General features: G+C 34.7%; 1 long non-coding RNA gene across 1 annotated transcript in view; it reads left to right on the top strand.

Moving 5' to 3' along the window:
• Positions 1-5,989, top strand: part of LOC110196694 (uncharacterized) — a 33,549-nt gene extending 27,560 nt beyond the window's left edge. The window contains exon 4 of the long non-coding RNA XR_002321284.1: positions 5,807-5,989. This is a non-coding gene — a long non-coding RNA (uncharacterized LOC110196694). The remainder of the gene's footprint in view (positions 1-5,806) is intronic.
• Positions 5,990-23,426: the final 17,437 nt, after the last annotated feature.

Genomic DNA, 23,426 nt, shown 5'->3' with positions numbered 1-23,426 from the left:
GATAGAGCTCCCATCTTTGAGCCAGGAGGACCTGAGTTCAAATCCAGCCTCAGATACTTGACACTTACTAGCTGTGTGATCCTGAGCAAGTCATTTAAGCCCAATTACCTCACCAAAAAAAAAAATTCTTCCTTGGGGCAGATAAGTGGCACAGTGGATAGAGCATGGGCCTTGAAGTGAGGAGGACCTGAGTTCAAATCCTGCCTCAGACCAAGCACTTGACACTTACTAGCTGTGTTACCCTGGGCAAGTCACTTAACCCCAATTGCCTAAAAAAAAAATACTATTAGCATGGAGTTTGTGAATTTTATTAGTTTTTTCAAAGATCCTGCTCTTATTTACATTTATCATTTCAATTTTTTTGTTTCCAATATATCTACTTCCCCTCTGCCTTTTAATATATCCATTTTCTGCTTATTTTAAAGCATATTTGTTGGGTTTTTTAATTTTTAAAAATTGATATTCAGTTCACCAATCTTTTCTTTTTCTATATGATTCTAAGCATATGATTTCCCCTCTGAGGACTGATTTAGCTTCATTTCAGAAAATGCGCTATGTTGTTTCATCATTATCATTTTCCTTTACATTGTTATTAGTTGCTTCTATGATTTGTTCCTTTACTCCCTTATTTTTTAAGATTTCATTGTCAAGTCTCCACTTGAATCTGTATCTTTTGTTTCTGATCCCTGAGTCAATTTCTATTCTTATTGCAACATGGTCTATAAAGAATGTATTAACTATGTCTGCCTTTAAAAAAATTGTTTACAATATCTCTGTGTCCTAGTACACAGTTAATTTTTATGAAAGTTCCATGTGATGCAGAGAAATGTATACCTTATTTTGTTTTCCCATTTAGAAGATATCATAAGTCTTTTAACTCTACTTTTTTTTCCATAAATTTGTTCAGTTTTCCCTTTTGTTTATATTTCTGTTAGGCATATGAAACTGATAGAGGGATATTGAAGTCTCCTGTCAATATTTTGTTACTGTCTCCTTGATAATCTCCTTGAAACTGTCCTTTTGACAATTTATTTGGAGCCTATTTTGCTGAAGTGTCTCAATCAGCATCTTTGTTGATTTCTTGTGGTTTTCTAATCAAAGTATCATATCATCAGCAAATAGGTAATTTTATCGCTACTTTACTTATCTTTGTTCCTTTTATTCCTTTCTCTTGTCTGGATTTCCTCTACTGCATCATATGATAATGGGGAGATTGGATATCCAATCTCCTTGTCTCCTTGAAACTCAGATAATATCTTCTTTATGAATTTGGATGCTAAGACATGTGGACTCTCTGTGTTCAATACTTATATTTGTGGTCTGCGGTTCCTTTCAGCATGATGTAGTTTCCTTATTTGCCCCTTTTTATTTTTTGAATGTTTGTTTTTGTTTTGTTTGATAGCATTACGGCAACTCCTGTTGTTTTAGATTCATTTATTGAATTTCACATTTTACCCCACCCCATCACTTTTATTGTGCATATGTATTTGTTTTTAAACATGTTTCTTGAAGCAACAGAGCATAGAATTTTGTCTTCTTAGTTAATGTCACTTTTTCATTTTATTTGTTCATTCCCTTTGCACTTAAAGTTATGAGTTAGGTTTATATTTTCTTCCATCTGTCTCTAAACTCGTTTTATTTTTCAAGTTAAAAATTTTCCCTCTTCTCCTAGAAATGCAGTATTATGTTCCTTCAGTTATTTTACTTTAATCTTTTTTCAAGGTGGCCCTGTGTTCACTTGTTCTCTTTCACTCACCCATGATTTCCTATTGTACATTACACTTTTCACTTTTGGATTTTGCTTATTAGTTCCTTTTTTCTCTTTTACTTCTACCTGGTAATATATCTCTTTCCTCCTATTTTTTCTTTTTAGTGTTTTTTTAACCTTTTTTTGGATTTTTAGTCTCCTAGGGCTTGTAGATAGCTTTGTCTTTGGCACATAGTATCTGTTTTGGAGAGGTCTGAGGAGTCACAGACGTCTGAAAAAAATGTCTAGTCTACCATTTTGTTGCCTACTTTACCTGGGAATCAAGCCCGTCACATTTTGAGGCAGCTTGTTTCAATTTGATTCAGCTTTAATTGTTAAGAATTTTTTTCTTGAAATCAAGTCTGAATTATCCTTTCTTTAATTTTGAATAATAGAATCATATAATTAGAAAAAACCTTAAGGATAATTTTGTACAGCATTTTCATTTTAGAGATGAAATACAAGAGGAGCTTAGAAGGGACCTCAAAGGCCACTTAGTTCCACTTTCTTATTTTATATGTGAATAAACAGAGGTCTAGGGAAACTTAAGTGACTCGTTGATGGTAGTAATTTCAAAGGCAGGATGTCCTCTTACCACAAAGTTAGTGTTTTGCACAAAGTTAACATGTACTGATAGAATTAAAATTTAATCAGTAGTACTCTCACTCTCAATTCAATACTCCTGCAATACACCTCAAACTTACATTGGTAGAATAGAGCATTAAGAGAGGGTAAGAAGTCCAATGGAACATAGGCTATGAATAGGTAGAACTGTAGCCAGAACCCAGGCCTTATGGCTAAGGCAAAGTTGCTATGATAACATAGTGTTCAAAAGTAGGTAATAAAGTTTTTTTCTGCTTTAGAAAGAACGTTACTTAATTGTAAGACTGAATTCTGAATAAGCATCACATTAACCAAGTAGAAACATACCGCCCTTTTGGTTCATATTTAATTATTAAGAATATCCCCAGTTATCTTTCCCCTTTCTTTTCCCTTCATGGGAGAGAGAGAGAGAGAGACAGACAGAGAGAGAGAGAGAGAGAGAGAGAGAGAGAGAGAGAGAGAGTGTTCATAGAAAATGAACAAAACCAATAGGTATTATTTCTTCCCTTAGATTATTATAACTTTTTCTTATTGTTGTTTTCCCTGCCTCTAAATTCTCATTGCTCCAAAAATTTTTACACATAAATGCCAAAACAAATTTTCATTTCTGTGTCACTGTCAGTCCATATTTACATTCATTCAATGGTTCTCCATTGTACTCTAAATAAAGTATACACTTCCAAATCATTCTTTTCCTCTGCTGTACCTTCCCATTTGTAAAGCTTTACAGAGGCTGAGTGTTTAGAATAACTCCCTTACTCACAGCACAAACCTTTCCATTTAAATTATAGAGCAACATTCACCTCATCTAGGAAACTTTCCTGATGAATTCTGCCTCATTTTGAACTCATTAATAAATTCCTCAATCCAAATCTGCCATTCAGTCTTATGCTTATAATTATTGGATTATGCATGTGTGTATTTATTTATTTACTTGGACCATGTGTATTTATTTATTTACTTGGACCATATTTGTTATTTCATCTCCCCAGGTTGCTCATTTTTTTTTCTTTTTTGGTGAGGCAATCGGGGTTAAGTGACTTGTCCAGGGTCACACAGCTAGTACATGTCAAGTGTCTGAGGTCGGATTTGAACTCAGGTCTTCCTGACTCCAGGACTGGAGCTCTATCGCTCTATCCACTGCACCACCTAGCTGCCCCTCCAGGTAGCTCTTAACTATATAGTTGGGCACCCTTGTAGTGAAAACAACTTTTATTACCTTAATAAATATAGTAAAAATAAGTTTGTTGATTTAACATAACCAACTCTATTTCAAGTCTCCATTGTGTCATTGAGTTGTTTAAGTTGTTTTTCTATAAGTTGATTTTCAATAAGATAAGCAATGTTTTGATATGATATAATAAATGTTTATGTTCATAAACATGTATTCATAAACAATGTGTTTTAAATATAATATGTTTACATATAAATATACAACTATATGTTTATATATAATAAATGTTTATGTTCATAAATGCGTGTATTCATAAACAATATGTGTTATAAACATGTGTGTTTGTAAACATGTGTGCTCATAAATGAATGATAAACATGTGAACCCTCTGATAAGAGAGACCACCAATGAAAAAATATTATAAACATATAAAATTTTATATATATATATATATATATATATATATATATATATATATATATAAATTTATCAGTAATTTATATCTCAGGGTAAATTAAATAGTTCAATCAGGCAACACAAAAGATAAAATGGATGGGCTCCAGGAGATCAGTAAGAGTACGGTGTGGGCACTACAAAGGTACTCGACTACATATTTCCTTACTAAGAGCTCCCTGGAGAGATGAAATAACAAATATCACCTAAGTAAATAAATAAACATACACACATGCTAAAATAATTATAAGCATAAGACTGTAGGGCAGGTTTGGGTTAAGGAATTTATTAGTGACTTCAAAATGAGATAAAATTCACCAGGAAACCTTCCTAGATGAGGTCAACATTGCCTATGATTTAAATGAAATGTTTGTGCCATAATTTATCAGTAATTTATGTAGTAAACTACCAATCAAATTATGTGGTTAATAATTTAGAAACATTCATAGCTAAAAGTATAAAAAAACTTTCCAGATGTCCCAGCCATGAGCCTATTCCTTGGGCATAGACAGAACTGGCTTCTGCACCACCATATTAGAGACCAGCAGCCTGTATTGTCATGACAGAGACTTACTTGCCAGATGACAACCTGGAGGGAGGCATACAGCTGGAGCTTAGAAGAGAGGGAATTTTGTATGAAAGAAGCTTATTGAAACATCTAAGACTTAGATTGTTGGTTTGTTCTTAGAGGAGAATGCTGTTGTCACTCTTTGATTAATAAGGTGTGATGGTATATATTAAGAAATGTAAGTCTAATTAGCATTTTTGTGGTGCTGGTTACAAATGTAAAGGCTATATATGCATGTACCCTGCATTACAACTTTCTCAGCAATTGATAATCCTAGAGAAATTCCTGGTGCCTCTGAGAAATCGAATGATTTGCTCAACCATACCAACAGTATATATTGTTTGTATATGCTTTTGGATTCAGTCACATCTGCACACAAAGGTATCAAAAACTGTCAGTAGCACTTCCTCTGTCATTTTAAGCAAGTCACTTAAATTACTAGGACCTGATTTTCCCTATCTATGGACTGTGAATAACAACGATGCCTTATTTGTCTTATCTTACCTGAATTTTTTGAGGTTTAGAAGAAGTGTCCTTGTAAATTGGGCATATAATAGGTAGAAGCTAGCTTGGTTCTTGGTATTGAGGAGAGTAAGCTACCTCAGGGTAATTAAAATAGTTCAAGCAGGTAGGCCAAAAGATGAAGTGGATGGGCGGCAGGAAATCAGTGAGAGCATAGTGTGGGCACAAACCATTAAGAACCTAGGGGAGAAAGAACAATGACAAAAGCAACAGCAGGAAACATAGAATTGTGCAAGGCTAAGTTCAAATATGTTTTCCTCTGGCCTTAGCCAAGCATATGGTGTCATCCCTCAGCACGAAAATGAAACTTTAAAGAAGAAGGACAGAGAGAATATAAGAATTAAAGCAGATTGGAGTATATTTCAAGGATCTATATAATTTATACTCCAATTCTACAGATCACAAATTATAAGTTAGTTGGCTAAACTGTGACCAAAAAAAATATCCTTTGGGAAAACCTATGAACCTCTTCAAGCTCAGGGCTCCTCAAATGGCATACATAGTCTATTTATGAGTTGGGGCTTATACTTAAAGTCTTTACAGCTTGGCAGAACCTGATAGAACTCATGCTCTGATTGTATGACCCTAAGGAACCCAAAGCTACCTCAATGTCATGAGAGGCATTGAAATTTTTAGGAGTCTTTAGTGGCAAAAGGGGATGGAAGTAAAAAAAAATGTTAAAGTGGCGGAGAAGGAAGAAATCAAATGCTGCTAATTTATTCATTTTATCTCATTTCAGGGTTACAGAAAGAGAATGCTGAAGGAAAGGAGTAGAAAAGTTGTATAGCTTAATGAGGGGTAAAGGACAATGAGAAGGCTCCATAAAACAGATACTTCTTGTGAGGAATGTCTTCATAAATGTATGAAAATAAAACCTGTCTCCCTTCTTTCTCCCCCCTCCCACCCCAAATACAGAACTAAAGCCAGGTTTCTTTTTGTTTCATTTGTTATTGTTATTGCTATTTTTGTTGAAGATGATGATGATGATGATGATGATGATGATGATGATGACATACAGGAAAGCAGAGTCAAGAATAGTGGAAAATAGTAGCCTTGCTTCCTTTGTTTAACTTTCATTCTGACTTAAGTTTATTTTCATAATAAGCTGGATTTGATCATAGGCTTTGTATATAGTATTCCACACAGGTCTTAAGTGATTTCTTTGACAAAATTTCACCAAAAAGTGTTTTGGAGGACCAGGATTCCCATAAGATACAAAGAATTTCTATCCCTAAGTCAGATAGGTATTTGGGACAATGGAATACCAATCAGCTCAAGACAAAGACCGTCAAAAGAAATAACTCAATTTTAGCTGTAGAACACTGCTGAGATTTTGTTGAACTCTCTTCACTGGATATAGTGACTCGCGGCCTCAGCTATAATTACAAAGAGCTTTCAGAATATCCTTACTGGAGAAAAAGCTTTGCACCCTAGGAACCAATAGGGCTAGTAGGTAGTACCGAGAAGGTGAAAACCAAAACCTGTAGGCAAAGAGAAGGTAGGCATCATAACCCAGGAGACACACCTCTGTAGTAACTAGAAGAGCATTTCCTGGTCATGACAATACAACCAGGGTAGAGTAGAGGGAGAACCATGATGGTACCACCAGGGTATATCAGCCACCTACAGCATCAGAGGTACAAGTTGTGCTCTCCTGGCTATGCATGAAATTTAATCACATAAATTCCCTACACTTATGCTTTCCATACATGTGACTTAGCCACACGGGGGCAAGATTGGTGCTTTGTTAGACAAGTTCCTTGATTATATGTGTTCATTTATGTGTATACTCTCCTTATGTGTTTTCCCCTCTCCCCATCTTTTCTAAATATGTGCCCAACCCATTGATGCTGAGGTGACCTTTGAAAGTGTATTCATAATCTCTTGTTTCTTTCTTTGCCATGCTATTTGATTAAATTACTTTTGTTTAAAATAATGAATACTCTGACTAGTTGGTAAAGTAATATACATTGGTGGTGGTGGGGTGCTTATAAGCTGTTTTTTGTTGTTGTTATTGTTGTTTTATTTTAGTAATCAATGACCCAGAAGGCAGTTCAAACTTTTCTGGGTGAGAGTGGGCACTCTGGTATTCAACACAAAAATCAAGTGTACCTGCCCTACAAAATATTATGTAGTAGATACTTCCTTTTTTCAGTTCCATTGGTTTGAAGCCAAGGCAGTAATTCAATTCCAGAGAAGTAAGACGTTTTCATGTGAGGTGCACTTCAGTGGAACAATTTGATTTATTTTGGACATTGTATCAGGAGAAAAGGTTACAGGATTGTTAGAAAAATTTTGTGTTATTGTACTTAGCAGGTCAAGGACAAAGTCTATTCACTCCTTTCAGAAATAAAATAGGGGATTGAGCAGATACCATCACCCAGTTAAAAAGATATTGCAATTTATTAACAATTCTAGTAAAAGAAGATGGCATATCTAGGATTTAAAGTGAGGAATAAAAATGTTAAACACAGCTATTGCAAGCGGAGCATGGGGCAAGCCACCTGTTTTTCACTTACTGAGAAAGAAGGGTTACAGCTGGTACAGAAGACAGCCAAAGGCATTCTCTGGAAATGACTCAGGAAATCATTTGATTATTATGTGCAGGGGAAAGGAACAATAGAGCTTGTGACATCTGACCACATACATGGAGAAAAGTCTCCTGGTACCATAAGGAAAGGAGAAGACACAATTTCAGGAAAGGAGAATTTTGTGTTGGGGAAGAAAATAAAATTAAAAAAATACTAATTATATATATATATATGTGCAGGTGTATGTATATATACATATACATATGTGTATATATGTATACATGTATGTGTGTATATATATGAGTGTGTGTGTGTATATACAAGTGTGTGTGTGTGTGTGTGTGTGTGTGTGTGTGTGTGTGTGTGTATGACAAGAAGGGCAACCAGGAAAGAATTGGAAGAAGGAGATGGAAATGACATAGGGAAGGAAGACTGAGAATAATTTTTTTTCTAGAAAATATTGTTGGAAATTTAGAGAAGAAAAGAGAATGTAATAAGATCTGCAGAAAAATTAATAGAGGAAAAGATCAATGCAAATATGACTAAAACACCTATTATAGATGGAGCCAAAGTAAGTTTAATAATGACCTCAAGATAAGAAAATAGACTAGAAAATAAAGAATTCAAAAGGGAAGGAAACAGGAGGATAAAAAAAAATCTCAAACTAGTGAAGTTATTATACATCTGGAGAATGCAAGGCTTCAAATGAAAACCTGTGATAACAAATAGCACAAGAATGGAGAAGGACCAAAATGAAAGCCAATGATTTCTAAGAGGAGAGAAACTGGATGCAATTTTTATAGGATTATGGATTTAGAGCTAGCAGGGACATTAGGGTCTATCAAGTCCAACACCCTAATTTTTCAGATGGGGCGACTAAATCACAGAGGGGTTAAGTGACTTGCCCAAAGTCACACATCTATTAAGTAAAGTAGGAATATAATTCAGATTTTCTTGACTCAGGGTCCAGGACATTATCTACTATGTCACCTAGTTCCTCATACAAAAGACAAATCTGAGTACAAAGAGATGAAGGTTGAGCCTCTTGACAATGGCCAATTGGGACAGGGATATTTTTTAACACAGGTAATATGGATATTTGAAACATATTGGATAAGGGCTGGAAACCCCCAGATATGGATTGGAAATGGGAAAATGTTAGATTTATAAATGAAAATGTAACCAATTTTTTTCATTTTTGGAAAGGAAAACCTTTTTTTTTAATGGAAGTAGTATAAGATAAGTGCTTAGAAAGACTTCTGTTTTGTGATGTTTAAAATGTTCAAGAGACATAATTTCTGAATAAGTAATCATTTTATTAATAATGCAAACATTTTAGTAAAAGAGGTCAGTGGAACTCTCAAATGCTAAAGACCATCATGGTGCCAGGCTCATGGCTTCTATGTCCTTGAAAAGCAGGCATAGTAGCAATGGGCAAAGCAGCTATGCCCTTGGAAAGTGTTCCAGAGTGTGACAATCAACTCTGATTGGTTAACAAATAATGAGAGAGGGGCAGCTAGGTGGCACAATGGATAGAGCACTGGCCCTGGAATCAGGAGGACCTGAGTTCAAATCCAACTTCAGACACATAACACTTACTAGCTGTGTGACCCTGGGCAAGTCACTTAACTCCATTGCCTAAAAAACAACAACAACAAAAAAAAACAGGTAATGAGAGAGCATGACTATTACAATGAGGAGCTGGACCTATTCTAATGAACATTGATTATGTCATTTACTTCCAAATTACCCCCAACCTTGGACAATCTAGTCAAAGGATTTATCCTCACCAAAAACTGAGTAGAACACAATAGGCTTCCTTACTTTAGATTAAATTCTTGTAAGTATGAATGTGGTTTGACCAAGCTTGAGAGTTAATTCAATCTCATTATCAGTAATGTCCTGAAATTTGAAATGTGTTCTATAGAAAAAGGGAGAACTCTAGATCTCTCCAAATCATAGGTTATTAACAACTGTTTCTCTCAATTTTGGGAGGGAAAGATGATATTACAGAATTGAAAGCTTTCAAGAAATTATCTAAGAAGCCAAATATTCAGGGCCAGTCTCAAAGAATACACAAGACAACCAGTGTCATATAGTGGATAGAGAGGCTGACTCAGAGGCAAAAAAAAAAAAATGGATACACATTTTGTCTTTGACAAGACTAGCTGGGAGACCCTGGGTAATTTGTTTAACATCTCAATCTCTAGGCAATCTCTAAGATTCTAAGTTGTAGAGATAGCACAGAACTGTATTAGTAGAAAGAGTCTACTCACTCAGAAGCTTCCTCTACCAAGGAAATCATAGATCTAGTCTGTATTCCTATTCTGTAATAATATACAGAGTTGGAATACTCTTACTTAGATCCTATTGCAAATAGTGTGGAATGTGTTTACAAAAAAAAGTGGCTTAATAAAAATGGCAGGTGTCATGTACAAGAAAGAATGAAGATTGTGTCATGTAATACTAAAGATCCTGACTTTTCCAACAAAGCTTTGATGATAGCAGAAAGCAATTTCCCCAAAGCCAGGACATTTGGCAGAGGCATTTGGAGGATGAACAAATTCTTATTAGATAGGAAGGAATTAAAAAAAAATGTGATCAAGAGGAATGATCAAATGAAGATATCATTTTCTCTTCTAAGACATCTGTCATAAAATAAGTTAAAATATAATATAAATGATTTTCTTAAGGGAAGAAAGGAAAGCAAATCTGCACAAAGCAGATAGTCCAAGTTATAGAAGAGTTAAAAGGAGAGTATAGATGGAAAAAGGGGAAGAATTTTAATAGAAATTTTAATCAATAAATGCACATTTATTAAGTGCCTACTGCATACTAGGGACTGTGATAAGCACTGAGGATATAAGAAAAGGAAAAAGACAATCTCTGCCTTCAAGGAGCTCACATTAAAGAGTAAGTTAAAAAAGTTTACAAAAAGAGAATGAATGTTGTAAAAGAATAAAAAAATATTACAAAAGAATGGAAGTCATCTATATTTTAGAGCCAAAATATTTTATTTTAAAGTCTAAAATACATTTGTAAATAATAAGAAAAGAGGGCATGGTAGATAGAAGAGGGTTTAATAGATTACAATGGGTATATTAAGTTAAGGGAGAAAACTGTATGAATTAGAAAGTGTTTATGGAATTATTTCAGCTATAAGAAGAAAATCAAAAAGAAGTAAAGGGACATGATTAATTATTGAATAACTATCATAGAGTGAATGAATATGTATTTTTATAGTATTCTTCAACTTAAGAAGTATGCTCAAATTACTACTTAAAATAATACTGGTTCACATTTGTAATTCACTTTGCTCTTTTCAGAGTATTTCCCACATCTTATGCCCCTTTTCACTTTAATGATGGTTGGTTCATTGGCAACAAAGAGTTTAGAAGGTGTTGGTATGGAAGGTAGTGTGGTATTGTGGAAAAAGTCTTAGTTATGAAATTAGAGAACTTGAGTTTAGTTCTTGCCCCTGACATTTTCTACATCTGAGAGCTTGGGCAAGTCACTCACCCTCCTTAAGCCTCAATTTCCTCATTTAGAAAATGAGCAGGTTGGACAGAAGGCTTGAGAGATGCCTTCTAACTTTAAGATCTTTGACTCTATTCTCTTCTAAGAATTCCATAAATAAATTCCATAAATATTACATTTATTCTTGTTTTTATGACATATTGTGAATGCTCTATCCAAGAAGAAAGTCTGATGACTATGGAAATGGTGAACACTGAACACTACAGAAAAAGCAAAACTCACTCTATCATAAACAAGAAAAATGGTTATGGATAAATGAACCATTATTAAACCAGCTGTCTAGATCATCAACTAAGTTGATTGATTCCAAAATAAATATCAAATCAGAAGAAAGCACGAGAAAAAAACTTCAATCAAAACTGTTGTTAAAAAGCTATTGATGTTGAAAAGTGGGAAATCGATAAAGGTAAAGACATTAACTATGATTACCACAGAGATGTTTAAATAATATAAAAGTCACTAAAAGAGCCCAGAAGCTGCATCTGGCAGCAGTTGTCTCCCTGGAAAGCAGAAAGTCATGGTAGTCATGGGCAACAATGGAGGACAAGCTCTTGAAAAAAATATTATAAAGTAGTTGATAACAAGGTTATGGGCAATATAGTCTCATATAACATCAAAAAGCAGTGGGGGGATAAATAAGCCTGCAGAAATCTTGGTATAAAAACCAATACATATTTGGAAAAAGTGCAATGAATTGAGGCAAAATGCAACACATTTGCTAGCATTTTTAAAATATTATATTCATATAAATCAACATCAGTGAAATTACTACATTTAAACTCTTAGCACCTCATTATTTCCCGTATTATATGAGTCAGTGGAAATGATATTTAGGAAGATAAAGTCAGGTATTGAATATGGACCTTTTCAAGTAAGGGACAGGAATAGAGATAGGACTTGGACCCCCAAAGCAGGTTGCCACCTTCTCTGCAACTCTTTGAAAGTTGCCCAGGACACAGAGAAAGTAAGTGATTTTTCCATAGTCAGACATCCTGCATTTATTAGAGTTTAGACTTGGTCAAGAATTCCCAGTTACTTGGCCAGCTCTATCTATTATGAAACAACACCACAAATAAACACAGGAAACAAACAAAAAAACAACTTAAGAAAACAATTTCAAAATCAATGAAAAGTTTATGTTTGAAATATTTCAAAAAGAAAATCCTAAAAGAATAGAAAAGTTCTGGACAGTTGACATAAAAGACATAATCAAGGATGTATATGACTGAAACAAGATATATAATGGCAGGTAGGTGATATAGTGAATAGGGTTTTGGATCTGCCACTTAAGAGAGGAGGAGTAAGCATGATTAATGTGGATTGTTATTGTGATTTAATATTTTTACATATTTTAAGATGGCAAAAGAAAAAAAAAAATTAGAGAGCAAACTTGACAATCCACATATCCATGTGAAAGACTTGGGGGTGAAGAATATTCCATGGAAGCTCACATTTAAAAAAAATAGCCAAGGACAATCTAATAAAATGGCATAATGGAGATTATGACAGGAAATAAAATAAAGAAGGGATTTTTAAAAAGTGAGTATTATGCAAAGGATTATGAAACGAGATCTTTATTTTTAAAGTAGAAATTGATGAACTTGAGGATAAAATGGTGAAAAGATCTTTTAGAAAGCTCCAGAAAATGGAACTGCAGAGGTATCATGTAAAATGTTTTACATAAACTGCTGCCAAAACCCATCCCCCATCCCCAGGATAAGATGATGAAACTGAAGAAATAATATAGAGAAGCTATACAGAAACATAGCAAAATACTTTCGTAGGCAGTTAGCTAAATTTGTTGAGGGAATGGATTGTGACAGAGATGTGCCAATGACAGTGAAAGAGGCTACCCAAAGGAGTTTTATTTTGCGTTTTTTAAATGTCAAACTATGTTGATATTCTAGAGCAACAAACAGACCTGGGAGAATCTGGTTCCAATATAAGTACAGAATGAATTGAAAAGATAGTATGTGAATTAAGTCTGAAGATAAGAGCAATCTAAGATTGTTATATTCAAATTACTTAGGCATTGATGAGAAAGGTATTGAACTGTACCTGGTGGTGACTGTTCTTTAAAAATTTGCTTTTTGTTTACTTCATATTAATGTTGCTTAAGTTTAGATGCTTTAATAGTTTTATTTGGGAGGAAAACAAAATGAAGAATAGGTTGTGACTAGAAGAAAAGCCCTACAGTTTGAACTATGGTTCATTACCAAAGCCATCTGATGACAATATAACCTATCTAATCTATAGGCAAAGACATAAGGAGGGAAAACAATCCTTCAAGGGTTGAACTTATAAGTCTAAAGATAATTTCACAGACTTCATGTTTGATCATAATTGTCAACTTTCAGTCTTAAAATTGAATGTACCATCATTATGATATCCTATTCTTTCCTGTATTTATGGTTCAAATTTATGCTCTATTAATTTTGAACTGGAAGTTTTTTGGAACTAATTTTTATGCTTTCATAGAAGTTGTTGTAAAAAAACCAAATGCAATGAAAGGTTATATAAGATTTGTTAAAGTCAGGTTTTTAGAATCCAGCAATAATTAGAGTTGGAAATATTATAAAGAACAAGTTATTATTTTGGAATAATAACTGTCTTATTAATGTCAGCTAAGTGATCTTTCAGCTCTCATTTCTTTACGTGACAGAAAAAAATGATAAATAGCTTAATCTGACTAGTGAATAAATGGATTCAATGTGGACTCAGAAGATAAAGCATATTTAGCAGTGTATATCAATGTATTAGAGATTCCAACCCTATTTGGTTATAATCTGACACCCAGTAGAATAATTTAGAACATGAAAAGACAGAAAGTTTCTGGGAGTTAGTAGCCGGAATGGGTGGCAGGTCCCCAATTTACAGAGAATTCTAAACAATTTACTGACAAGCTTTTTAAATACTGTGGAAGGATTATTGCTCCACTAGCTGGAGAAGATTAGATGATAGACAGATAGATAGATAGATAGATAGATAGATAGATAGATAGATAGATAGATGGATAGATAGATAGATAGTATAGATAGTGTTCCAACAGTTAGCAGAGTTTTCAGCTATGAAAGCTTAGACTATATATGTATATATGTACACAGATATACTCACACATATCTATGTATTTACACACACATTTACATGCATATATGCACATGTACTTATGAGTCAGTCTAGTGTAGTATGGTGTAGTGTAAAGTTAGCCTTGAAGACAGGAAGACCTAAATTCTAGTCCTGCTTTTGATACCTTCTGGGGGTCAGTAACTATAGAATGAATGCTAAAGATTGTACATGGCATAATTATCATTGGCAAAAGGGCTGGTTGCCACCATCATCCTTTGCTCCCCACTGCTAAATGATGCTAAAACAAGATTTCATCCTTATAGCAGATGGTTTCTATGGGAAGTCAGTTTAAGTTTTCAGCCCATGTGAATATAAAGATGTGAGAGTTCATCTGTCACTATTCATGAGAACATTCAAATAACAGTCCCTTTGAAACTGACCTCCCTTCCTCTTGTACCTCTCACCCAAATAAGAGTTAGTAGGCTTAGTAAAGCTCGACACATCTCTTTTAACTTCTCTAAAGGTCAGTTCCCTCATATGTAAAGTAATGGGGTTGGGCGACAATAGAGTTGTCAAATGAGGCCACGTAGCTGGAATAAAGCCTGAATGAGATTACAATGTAATTAGGACATACTTAACAAAATAAATAAAACTCCAGTAGAACCAAGATAATCTTAATATGTGGTTTTTAAGTCAATATGCAGCCTACAGTGATCCTTATGTAAATTTAGTGGCCCCCAGTTTCCGTTTGAGTTTGACAGTACTGGCTTAGATGACCTTTTATGTACCTTCCACCTTTAGATCTATGATTCTATGAGGGATCTAAGAAAGACAAACTATTCACTTGGATATTCAAAATCAAATGCAGGATGAGATTAATCTCATGGAATAAGAGGGAATAACTTATAATTAGTTACAATTAAAGCTCTACAGGAAAATGGTTTGAGACACTGAGATCACTAGAGGGAAATGGTAAATTTTATGAAACTTTTTCTTAAGTAGGCTGGGAGAAGGAAGGTTAATATTAAAACAAAAAAGTAAAGGTATTTGGAATATGAGTCCTTTTCCTCTTTGATTTGTCTGGCACACCGACCTAGTATTGGTACCTCTTTATAAGAGCTTGCAAAGTTTAGTTAGTTTGGGGGTATAATTTCAAATTGCTTTTCAGAATGACTGGACCAATTCATATCTCCACCAACAATGCATTTAAGAACATCCTTTCTTCCTCATTAGTCATTTTCCTTTCTTTTGGTCATTTTTGTCCATCTGATATATGTGAGGTGGCATCTCAGAGTTGCTTTAATGTGCATTTCTCTAATTATAAGTAATTTGCAAGAATTCTATTTTCACATGCCTATTGATAGCTTGGATTTTTTTCCTTTGAAAACTGCCTTATAGACCACTGATTCCACTTCTAGCTCTAACTTTTCAGTCAGTGTACAGGGAAGCAACCTTTATAGCTATGCTTGCAACTACTTCTGCAAGTGCTACGGCCTACCCCTTTTTAGCAGTTCTTGTTATCAACGTCCCTGATACTTTCAAATATTTCAACATCAGAAAAATATATGGCTTTAAATGATATTAAAGAAGATGCTTACCATCTGCTTTGCCATTCCAAGGAGCACTTCCTTCTGACTTGCAAATAAGATTCCTATGGGTGTTGTTTCTTGCTTTTTTTAAAAAAAAAGGAGCTCCTAGAGAACAAGGACCATGTTGCTTTTTATTTTATCCACACTAAGAATAGTGCTTTGCATATATTAATTACATTCATTCATTTATTTCAGGTGGCTTTGCAATGTTCCAGGGCTTTGTGCAACCAGCACAAGTTAGAGCATACCCCTTGATGGTTAATGGAGCATTAGGTCCATATACAAAAGATGGTCATTATTGTTGTTTTGTATATAAGACAGTACTCAAAGATGACTTTACAGATAATTTACCCTATATACTTCACTTTTAAGGTTATGTTAGCAGTGACCAATCATGACCTCTGAGGACTAACAGTGAAGCATGCCTACCACATCTCAGGAGAAGCGTTGTATACCATAGATAAGGAATGAAGCATACATTTTTAGATGTGGCTAGTATGTTTATGGTTCAGTGATTTCCCTTGTCTTTCTTTTCTTCTTTTCTTTTTCTTTTTAAGTCTTTGTATATTGTGAGGTTGTATATAAGGGAAATTAAAGCAATTTGAGAGAGAGACAGAGAAACAAAGACGGAGGCAGAGACAAAGAGACAGAGACCGAGAGATTAATATTGTGTGATCAGATTTTCTCCTTGGCGCAATATTCTTGGCATGGACTCTGCAACTATTGAGCATGACACTCTTTGTAATTTTACTCTTTAGGCAAGAAGTTGATTATCAAAGTGTAGTCCTGGGACTCCTGAGATCCCTGAAACCTTTTCGGGGAAGTCTATAAAGTTGAAACTATTTTCATAATAGTCCTGACATATTCTAATAAGGAAAGTATCAACAGATATATTCCACATAAACATAAGCTTTTTGAGAAGTCCTTAATCATTTTAAGAGTGTAAAGTGGTTGTGAAACCAATATTTGAGAACTACTCCCTTACATGAATATTCTATTTGGAATCTGCACAACAAATACTCACCCTGCCCTTGATATTTGTGAGCTAGCTTAGCGTGTTTGTCATTCGAATCAACATATATTTGTTAAACATCATCGATGTGCAAGACACTGTGCTAGTAGCATAATAAGAATCTCATTTTACTTTCAAAGATTCGAAGGCATCGGTTCCTCTTTTCACCAGAAAGACATAAAAATTTGGATCCTGAATCATTCCAGTCTTTGGATGGCAAGGAAGTTGCCATCCTTTTCAAGAGTGCAATAACAGGTTTTTGTTGGGTTTTTTTTTAAATATACTTGGCCTCATTATTGTATTAGTCACTGTTTGCAATTTGGGGTGACAAAAGAAGAGTAGCCTTCTCAGTTCTTGGCAGAACCTTCTCACCACATCTTGAGTTTGGCCTTTGGAGAAGCTCATACTTAGAAATTGCTGGATGTAATTAATTGTGCACAGGTTTTGCTTCCCTGTGTCTCAGGAGCACACTGATTTCTTTGGCTCTGGAACAGGATTGAAAGAAGCTGGAGATGAACACAATCCTGATCATTACTTTAGAAATTACATCATGTGTCTAGGGTAGAGATGGCTTTCTCTGATCTGACACAGTGGATTTGGGTATAAAAATGTCATTTCTTTATTATAACTTACATTTATAGAGCACTTTTTATCTCAAATTTCTATATCTCCCCTCCCTTCCCCTGAATCAAGCCTTTTTGATTAATAGTTTAATTTCAGCCTACAATATTATTATTACTGCTTTTTTTTCCAATCTTGTTTGAGGCCAAGAAGTTCTAAGTATCCATCACATAATTCATTAGCTAGATCTGAACATCTCCAAGAAAATAATGCTGCAAACATTTTCTAATCTTTAAAAAATATATACACAATCTTTGAATTGTATTTGAATGTCCAAATATTACCTTTTCTCCCTGAAGAGTTTTCTAAGTTTATTAATCAGGCTTTGGATAAAGTATTTGCATAGTTTTGGGGTGTCTAAAAACTTAGATTTATGAAATGACTTCATCTAATGGAATCCATATCAAGTGAGAGACCTAACAACTGTCAGCTTATAAAGATTAAAAGTATCAGCCTCTAAAGGTTCCATTAAATTCATGGTATTGAAATGATTCCTCATTTATGAATGCAATTATATTATTATTTAGGATTTTTTTATTGGAAATTTCTTTAAAATCCTTTTGATTTTGAGGGAAGCCTGCTCATTATGACTCTTAACTATCATGCTACACATTTAATGAGATATGGGAACCTTTGGCCCCGAGGACACAGGTGGCCCTGTAGGCTCTCAAGTGCAGCACTTTGAATAGAGCAGCAGTTCTCAATGTGTGGTCCAGGAACCCCTGGAAATCCTTTAGACTCTTTTTCTTTGGGGAGGGGGAAGTCCATCAGGTCAAAACCATTTTCATAGTATTACTAAGACATTTTAAGTACAATGTGATAAATATTGATTGATATAACTCACACCAACATGAGTAGTTTGAAGGGTCCTCAAAAATATTTAAGCATATAAAGAAGTATTGAGACCAAATGGTTTAAGAACCAATGACCTTGAGCAATGAACAGTTAAGTGACTTTCCCAGGCTCATACTGTCAGTACGTATCAGAAGCAAGATTAGAAAACAGGTTTTCTTTAAGCGACAATTTCTTTAACTAATTATTGTAACACATCTCTACAGTGTATTAAGAACAATGTGACACAATCTTTCTACTTTGAGGGTGCAAGCTCCCAAAGGCATCTTTCTTACTCCACAAATTGTGAGTTTGAGGAGAGCCTAATTTGCCTTATTCTTCCTGAAGGTAGAATAAAATAACATGGGGGAGTTGGAAGTGGGGAAGATAGGTTAGAAAGAATTGTTCCAAACACAGGAAATGTCTAAGTAAATAGAAGTGGGAACCCACAAAAGGTATCTTAAGAAAACATACACGATTGAAGCAAAGAAGGTGAAGAGGGAAGTAGAGTGAGTTTTGATACTCTTAGAGTCCTGAAGAAAGCAGCTCATGTTAATCATCACTCACATTGTTTCAAACATGAGGGCCCTTAAAGCATAATCATTTGCATAGGGCTCCTTTCACATTTTCTTGTTAGGTTGTGTCTGACTTTTCATGACCCCATTTGGTGTTTTCTCAGCAAAGGTACTGGAGTGATTTTCCATTTCCTTCTCAAGTTCTTTTTACAGATGAGGAAACTGAGACAAACAGGGGTAAGTAGCTTGCCCAGGGTCACTCAGATAGTAGGTGTCCCAGGCTAGATTTGAACTCTATCTACTGTGTGATCTAGCTGCCTTTCCTTTTGCATACCTTATCTAATTTAACTTTCATGAAGATCCTGTAAGATAGGTGAGGCAGGAATTGTTACCCTCTTCATAAAAATATCATTAACTTCCTTCTTACCTGTTAGTTCAGATAAGTTAAGCACATTTACCCCAAATCTCAAAACTCATTGAAATGGAACTCAAACTGGGGGTGTGCTAGAGGTAGATCACACGCTTCCTGAGAACTGGCTTCTAACAGTCAATTAATTAAATTTAAGTGAGAGCATTTATACCTCAGATGTGGCAATCATTAAAAATATGGGCTCGATTTATTGTTTTGTTGATTGTTAATGTGTTAATAATATAGATTAAACTTAAATGTAGAAAATGTTAATGTAGATTAAACTTAAAAGTGTACATGCCTACCTATCCATATGGATAGACGTACCCATCCTCTCAGTCTGGTTGTTAAACATTTATCAATACACCTCTAAATTACACTGCAATCATTGCTTGAGATCAGCAGGAGTATATCAGAAGGCTCAGGGAATGAAGTTGCCAGATGGAGGTTGGTGACTAGAGGCAAATAATAAATAAATGAACAAACAAATAAATAAACAAGCTAGTAAATGAATGAATGAATTAATGAACTGGTAAACCACTTTAAGATTTGCAAAGTAATTTAAATTCATTATCTCATTTAAGCCTCTCAACACCCCTGTTCCTGCCACTCACTAAGGTTAGTCTTTCAACTTGTACCCTTAATCCTGTTCCTTCCAATTTTCTCCTGAGTCTTGCTTCTGCAGTCATCCATTCTCTATAATTCATCTTCAATGCTACCCTCCCTATTGGCTCCTTCTCTTTGCCTACAAACATGCTCAGGTATTCCCAATTTCTCTTCCCTAAACAAAAAGTTTTCCCTTGACTTTTCTACCTGATTCAACTGTCATTCAATTTCTTCTTTTTCCCTTCACTGCTACTTGAAAAAAGTTGTCTATACCTAATTTTACCCTAACCCCTTGCAATCTGATTTTTACCTAGGCCATTACAATGAAACTACTACCTCAAAAGTCACTGATACTCAGACATATAGAGAATTGAGTCAAATTTATAAAAATAAGACCCATTCCCTAACTGATAAATGCTCAACAGATATGATCAGTTTTCAGATGAAGTGAATAAAGTTATCTCTAGCCATATAACAAAAAATTCTCTAACTCACTACCAATTGGATAAATGCAAATTAAAACAATACTGAACTACTACTGCATACCTATTAGATTGGCTAATAAGACAGAAAAGGTCAATGACAAGTGTTGGAAGAAATGTGGGAAAAAAGAAACATCAATGCATTGTTGGTGGAGTTGTGAACTGATTCAACCATTCTGCAGAGCAATTTGGAACTATGTCCAAAGGGCTATAAAACCATGCATACCCTTTGACCTAGCAGTTACACTTCTAGGAGTGTATTCCAAAAGAGATAAACAAAAAGGAACCTATATGTACAAAAAACATTTATAGCACTCTTTTTGGGGGGCAAAGAATTATAAATTGAGGGGATGCCCACCAACTGGGGAATGGCTGAACAAGTTCTGGTATGTGATTATGATGGAATAATATTGTACTATCAGAAATGATAAGCAGGATGCTCTCAGAAAAACCTGGAAATACTTGCTTGGGCTGATGTAAAGTGAAATGTACTGTGTGCAAAGCAGCAGCAATATTACAAGATTATCAACTGTGAATGTACTCAGCTATCCAAGACAACTCTGAAGGACTTAATGGTGAAAAATGGTATTCATCCCCACAGAAAAAACTGATGGTATCTGAATACAGATTTAAACACACTTTTTTTTACTTTCTTTTTTTAATAAAAAGGTAAATAATGTCATTGATAATGTGAAATTTTTAAAAATCATCATCTTCCTTGACTTTCTGTTGCCTTTGACCTTCTACTTTATCCTCCCTCCTCTTTTAATTGCCACCAATAGCTGACACTTATATAGAGCTTTAATGTCTGCATAGCATTGTACATACAACATGAAATGAAACCCTTACCACAACCCAGAAAGATAAGTTTTATATGTATTGTTTCTCCCATATTACAAATGAATAAATAGGCTCGGAGGTTAAATTGTTTGCATGTGACCACACTGCTGGCAAATGTTTGAAGCAGAATTCCAACGCAGTTCTTTTGCTGTTGTTGTTGTTTTAAAATTTCAAATCCAAGAATATTTCCATGACCCCCAAATCATTCCCTTTGCTTAAGCTCTGCTGTTTTATTGCCATTTCTAACTCTCTACCCCATCTTATATATCCTTAGCTGGATCTCTGTCCTCCTCTTGGTCTCTCAATATGGGTATCTCACAAATATTTTTCCTATCCTTTTTCTCTCTTTGCAATTACTCTTTTGGCAACCTCATTAAATTCTACTGATCAATCTCTTAACTCCATGTAAATGGCATGTAACCTCTATTCTGAGCTGAAGACACAATGAAAATTACTTTAATAAACATCCATTTTGTCTACTATGCCCAAAGCATTAAGCTAGAACTGGAGACATAAAGAGGACAAAGGAAATAGTTCCTGCCCTCAAACACTTGAAATCATTGTTGCGATAGGGGTCAGGAGGAAGTAGGGGGGCAAAATATGTACATAAATGATCATAAAATAAGATAAAATGGAGGAGGGAGAATGGAGTAGCAACTAGGGATGTGGGGGGTGGGGAGGAGAATCAGTAGCTTTCGAAAAGGAAAGAGGCACCTGAATTGAGTCTTGTAGGAAAAATAGAATTCTTTGAGTTTGAATTGAAGACTAATTTCATTCTAAGCATGTGGGGCAGCTTATGTGAATGCAGGGAGGTAAGAGACACAGAAAAGAGGTCAGAAAATAGCTAATAATGCAGTTTAACTGGGACCATGGAATTCATGAAAGGGAATAAGATGAATAAAGATACAAAAATTGGTAGGAGTCAAACTATGGAGGACCTTAAATGCAATTCTAAGCAGTTTGTGTAATATCTTATATGTCAATGGTCTTCAAACTTTCTTTTTTAACTCAAGCTCAAGAAAAAAAAAAGATTAATGACTTACAATAACAAACACTTTAAGATTTGCAAAATACCATATAATATTTTCTCATTTGATCATCAAAAACCCTGTGAAGTAGATACTATTATCATCATCCCTGTTTTCACAGATGAAGGCATTGAAACTGAAAAATGTTAATGACTTGCCCAAGATGACACATCAATTAAATGACTGACTTAGGATTTGAACTCATCTTCCTGACTCCAAGTCCACTGTGTTGTCTAATATCCTACTTTCATATGTATATACAGATAGATACACATACAAATATATACACCTATATGTGTTTATACACATGTATACATATACATATATCTATTTGTATATATACATGTGTCTATATGCATCTATTTATCTATGTATCTATATTTGGGTATATCTATGTGTGTTGATATGATCTATATCTGTATCTGACTATCCAACTACTTCAGGGATTCGGGGATGGGGAAGTTAATGATGTAAACAAGATAGGGATTACTCTTTGTTAAAGGTTTGGTTACAGTGCTTAATCCATTTTTAAAAGGAGGGCCTTTTTTGTTCTCAACTTGTCACCCACCTAGGCAATTAGGTGGTTTAATGGCTGGCCTTTGAATCAGGAAAATCTGAGTTCAAATTGTGCCTCAGGGACTTGATAGCTAGATCAGCCTGGGCTAGTTACTTATCCCCTCTCAGCTACAGTTTCCTCCTCTGTAAGGTGTGGATTATAATGGCACCTGCTTCCCAGGTTTGTCATAAGGATCAAACGAGATAACATAGCAAGTGCTTTTGAAACCTTAAAGTTCTACATAAATGCTAGTTATTGTTGTTGTTCATTTTAATATCCAAAAGGCTTTCCCCAAGTGTCTGGAAAGGGCTTTAGAGAAAACCATGATTTCTTAATATTTCTAGAGAAACTGAAAAGCCTGTTTTAATTATGCTTTCAGATATTTGCTACAAACTTTTAGCAGTAAATGGAAGGGAAGAGATAAGACTGAAGACTGAAGTGGGTTGAAATGTCAAGGGAAGGATTTTTCTTTTCTTTTCTTTTCTTTTCTTTTCTTTTCTTTTCTTTTCTTTTCTTTTCTTTTCTTTTCTTTTCTTTTCTTTTCTTTTCTTTTCTTTTTTTCTTTTCTTTCTTTTTTGTTATTTGGGAAATGAAGACTTAAGTGAATCTGTAGCCAAAGGGAATTAATTAACCAGTGGGGTGGAAGAGTTTGCAGAGATAGGGAAAGTGATTGATTAAATTGGATTTCCAAGGAAAAGGAGGGGCATAGGATCAAGGAGTGTTAGTTTTGGTAAGA

Source organism: Phascolarctos cinereus, unplaced genomic scaffold, assembly GCF_003287225.1.
Source record: "Phascolarctos cinereus isolate Bilbo 61053 unplaced genomic scaffold, phaCin_HiC Scaffold_7;HRSCAF=346, whole genome shotgun sequence".
NCBI lineage: Eukaryota > Metazoa > Chordata > Mammalia > Diprotodontia > Phascolarctidae > Phascolarctos > Phascolarctos cinereus.
This window is presented reverse-complemented; position numbering and strand designations above follow the sequence as displayed.